Raw genomic sequence first — 5,085 nt, 5'->3', positions numbered from 1 at the left:
ATAATGTCTTTGGTGTTGGTGCTAAAGTAAAGCTAATGTCATGGAATGAGTTAGTATTATCTCTGGTTCTTCTTTTGCAAGATATTTCAGAGAATTGATATAATTTCTTCCTTTGGTGGAATTAACCAGTGAACACATCTAGGTCTGTTGCTTTCTGTAATTATTGTAAGGTCTGTAATTATTGGTGCAATTTCTTTAGTAGATATAAGCCTATTCAAATCATCCATTTCTTCTTGTGTGAATTTTGGCAAATTTTGTCTTTCAAGGAATTGGTCCATTTCATCTAGATTATCAAAGTTGTGGACATAGAGTTGTTCATTTTATTTCTTTATTGTCCTGTTAATGATTATTGGATCTGTAGTGATGTCCCCCATTCATTTGTGTGTCCTCCCTTTTTTCTCTAGGCTAGAGGTTTATTAATTTCACTGCTCTTTTCACATAACCAGCTTTTGGTTTTATTGATTTTCTCTATTAATTTCCTTTTTCTAGTTTTATTGATTACTGCTTTTTATCTGCTTATTTTAGGTTTATTTGCTTTTCTTTTTCTAGTTTTTTAAAGTGTAGCTTTGATTATTGATTTTTTAAAAATCTTCCTTTTTTTTTTTTTTTTAAAGATTTTATTTATTTACTTGACAGAGAGAGATCACAAGTAGGCAGAGAGGCAGGCAGAGAGAGAGAGGAGGAAGCAGGCTCCCCACTGAGCAGAGAGCCCGATGCGGGACTTGATCCCAAGACCCCGAGATCATGACCTGAGCCGAAGGCAGCGGCTTAACCACTGAGCCACCCAGGCGCCCCCCTTTTTTTTCTAATATATGTATTCAATTCTATGGATTTCTTAACACCATTTCCCCTGCATCCTGCAAATTTTGTTTCATTTTCATTTAATGCAAACTGTTTAAAAAATTATCTTGATATTTCTTCTTTGATCCATGTATAATTTAGAATTGTGTTGTTTAATCTCTAAATGTTTTCAAGTTTTCCACCTATTTTTTTTGTTACTCATTTCCAGTTTAATTCTACTGTGGCCTGAGAGCAGATACTGCTTGATTTCCGCTCTTTTAAATTTATTAAGGTTTGTTCTATGGTCCAGAATGTGATCTTTCTTGGTGACTGTTCTACGTGAACTAGATAAGAATGTGTATTCTTGAGAAAAATCTATATTCTGTTGTTGGATGAAGTAGTCTATAAATGTCAATCATATCTACTTTATTATTGGTTTTGTTGAGTTCAGCTTTGTCCTTACTGATTTCCTGTCTTCTGAATCTGTCTGCTTTTGATACAGGGGTATTGGAGTCTCTAGCTATAATAGGGGATTCTATTTCTCCTTGCAGTTCTATCAGTTTTTGCCTCACATAGCTTGACACTCTGTTGGCAGGTTCATATACATTAACGATTGATAGGTCTTTTTTTGAGAATTGACCTTTATATATGTAAAGGGTCTCTTTAAAAAAAATTATTTAAATTCAATTTAATTAACATATACTATAATATTAGTTTCAGAGGCAGAGTTTAGTAATTCATCAGTTGTATACAACACCCCAGTGCTCATTACTTCAAGTTCCCTCCTTAATGCCAATGGCCCATTTATCCCATCTCCCTACACCCTCCCTTCCAACAACCCTGTTTGTTTCCTATAGTTAAGCATCTCTCATGATTTGTCTCCCTCTCTGATTTCATTTTATTTTATTTTTCCCTCCCTTCCCCTATGATCCTTTGTTTTGTTTCTTAAATTCCACATACAAGTGAAATCATATGATAATTTTCTTTCACTGAATGACTTATTTCATTTAGGATAATACCCTCTAGTTCTATTCACATCATTGCAGACAGCAAGATTTCATTTTTTTTTTGATTGCTGAGTAATAGTCCATTGTGTGTATGTACATCTCATATGATATTACATATATAGAGATATACATATCCCTCTCTCTCTCTCTATATATATATATATGTATCTATATATATGTATATCTCATGTCTTCTTTATCCATTCCTCTGTTGATGGGCATTTGGGCTCTTTCCTTAGTTTGGCTACAGTGGACTTTTCTGCTATAAACATTGGGGTGCAGGTGCCCTTCCAGATCACTATGTTTGTAACCTTTGGGTAAATATCTAGTGATGTAACTGCTGGGTCATAGGCTATTTTTTTTCTTAACTTTTTGAGGAACCTCTGTATTGTTTTCCAGAGTAACTGCACAAGCTTGCTTTCCCCACCCCACCCCCCAGCAGTGTAAGAGTCTTCCCCTTTCTCTGCATTCTTGTCAACATTTGTTGTTTCCTAAATTGTTAATTCTAGCCATTCTGACCAGTGTGAAGTGGTATCTCATTGTGGTTTTGCTTTGTGTTTCCCTGATGCCTAGTGATGTTGAGCATTTGCATATCTTCTTTGGTGAAATATCTGTTCATGTCTTCTGCCCATTTCTTGACTAGATTTTTTGTTTTTTTGATACTGAGTTTGATAAGTTCTTTATAGATTTTGGATACTAGCCCTTCATCTGTTAAGACATTTGCCAATATCTTCTCCCATTCTGTAGGTTGCCTTTTAGTTTTATTGACTGTTTCCTTTGCCATGCAAAATCATTTTATTTTGATGAAGTCCCAACAGTTAATTTTTGTTTTTGTTTCCCTTGCCTTTGGAGATGTGTCTAGCAAGAAGTTGCTGTGGCCAAGGTCAAAGAGGTTGCTACCTGTGTTCTTCTCTAGGATTTTGATGGATTCCTGTTTCACATTTAGGTCTTTCATCCATTTTGAGTTTGTTTTTGTGTATGGTGTAAGAAAGTTTTCCAGTTTCATTCTTTTGAATGTAGCTGTCCATTTCCCCAACACTATTTGTTGAAAAGACTGTCTTTCCATTGGACATTCTTTCCTGCTTTGTTGAAGATTAGTTGATCATAGAATTGAGGGTTCATTCCTGGGATAATTATTTTCTTTTAACACTTAGAAAATATTGTGCCTCCTTCATATGACATTCATGGTTTCTGGTGAGAAATCTACAGTCATTTGAATTGCCCCCAGTCTCCTATGGTTCATTTGTCTCAAGCATGCTTATAAATGGAAGCATTTTTATGGTGGCTGTTTTAAAATCTTTCTCAGATAATACTATAATCTCTATTATATTAGTGTATATGTTTACTGATCATCTTTTTTCATTCAAAGTTTTCTTGGTTCTTGAAGTATTGAGAGATTTTTTCAGTTGAAACTTGAATATTTTGGGTGTTATGTTATGAGACTGATTCTTATTTAAATCTTTTGTTTTAGCTTTTTTTTTTTTTTTTTTTTTAAGTTACTGTTCTAGCAGAGGAAGAACACCTTACTATGGCCAGGTGAGAATAGATGTCTGGGTCCCTCACTTGACCTCCAATGACAACTAAGAGGGACTTCCTGCTGAACAGTGGGTGGAGTTTCTGGCTCCTCACTAGACCTCCACTGAAATCTGGCTGCCAGAGGTAGGAGAAACTTGTGGCCTCCAGTGACAATAGGGAAGGGAGGTGTGGTGGTTTCATTACAGGTGGGTGTCAGTGAATCCTGAAATTTCACTAAGTTTCCTTTGACACAGGGTCAGGGGGTGGGGACACCTTTATTTCTATGTGGATGTGATGTTCACTTTCCCATAGATCTCCACCCGGGGGCGGGGGGGAAGCTCCTGGCTCCCTTCTTCATCTTTGTGACAGTCCATGCTGGGATATTAGGGTGTCTTTTTACAGCCTAATGAGGTGATAAAAAGTAACTCCTCTTTCAGACTCTGCCGGTAGAGATAGGGTAGGACCACATCATTTTCTGTGGCATCTGGCTTGAATGGAACAGTGATTGTTTACAAGTTTTCTGTCTTAATTGGCTTACTTTTCCTGATTCTTTGGCCAAAGAGAGAAGTCTTTCATTGGGAGTTTGTCTTCTGGTCTGTTTGCCACTGCCTTCAACACTAAGTCTGGTATATGTGAGGCAAAAAATAAGTCCAAGGAAGTCACCACTCTGTTGTCCATGGTTCCCTAGGTTCCTATCTCATCTGCCTTCTTCTACCTGCTGGGGTCTTTTGTGTTTGTTTTATATAGTCTGTCCAGGACTTTTAGTTGTACATGGTGGAAGGCATAGGGAAAACTCTATCTACTCCTCTTCACACAAATGGAGATTTAACCCTTCTTCTGAACCTCACTGAAGTTTTCATAATTATCCGAACTGGAGACTGGGATGAAAGGTAGCTTTTATAATGTTTTAATTTAATTTTTTATACTTTATTAGTGAAAATGTATTTAACACTTAATATTAAGATTTAAAGCCAGGAACTATGCAAGATTTTTATAAATATCTTCTCATTGAACCCTCATTATCGCACTTTGTGTGGGCATTGCTATAACTCTGAATTTACAGATCGGGAAACTGGGGCTTGGTGAGCAGCTTACCAAGGGTCACACAGATGGTGAGTACAGGGCTGGGTTCTGAACCTGCACCTGATTTCAAAGATTCTACTGAGATGTTAACTGCCAAGTTTTTCTGTCTGGGAAGTCTGGCAGGCTATTGGCTTATTGATGGGTTGTTGACTGTAGGAGTTAAGTGGTTTGGCCAGAATCTCACTTGCTGTGGTTGTTGGTGTCTTTCAGGATTCTCATTGACCCAGGAGGGTACTGGGGGACAATTCTTTTTTTTTTTTTTTTCAAAGATTTTATTTATTATTTATTTGACAGACAGAGATCTCAAGTAGGTGGAGAGGCAGGCAGAGAGAAAGAGAGGAGGAAGCAGGCTCCCCACGGAGTAGAGAGCCCAATGTGGGACTCGATCCCAGAACCTGAGCTGAAGGGAAGCTTTAATCCGGTGAGCCACCGAGGTGCCCCTGGGGGACAATTCTTATAGTCAAGGATTCATCCCAGGACCTCAAGGCCATCTCTTCCTTTTTTCTAGTTTCTAAGCCAAGACAAGTCCTTTCCTTTAAAAGGGTCTCAAACTATCTGCCTGCTTCATAAGAACTTGGATTTGTTTAAAAGTTCGATCAGGTCATACCTGACTTTGTTTGTACCCCTGAGTCTATATAGACTAGAAAAGAAAATCTTCCTTAGTCCGAGGAGCTCTGTCATTGTGTCTGTGAATGCCCGT

The sequence above is a fragment of the Mustela putorius genome, unplaced genomic scaffold (assembly GCF_011764305.1).
Source record: "Mustela putorius furo isolate JIRA1106 unplaced genomic scaffold, ASM1176430v1.1 tig00000460_pilon_pilon_pilon, whole genome shotgun sequence".
Taxonomy (NCBI): Eukaryota; Metazoa; Chordata; class Mammalia; order Carnivora; family Mustelidae; genus Mustela; species Mustela putorius.
The sequence above is the reverse complement of the archived record's forward strand: the minus strand, read 5'-3'. Positions refer to the sequence as shown.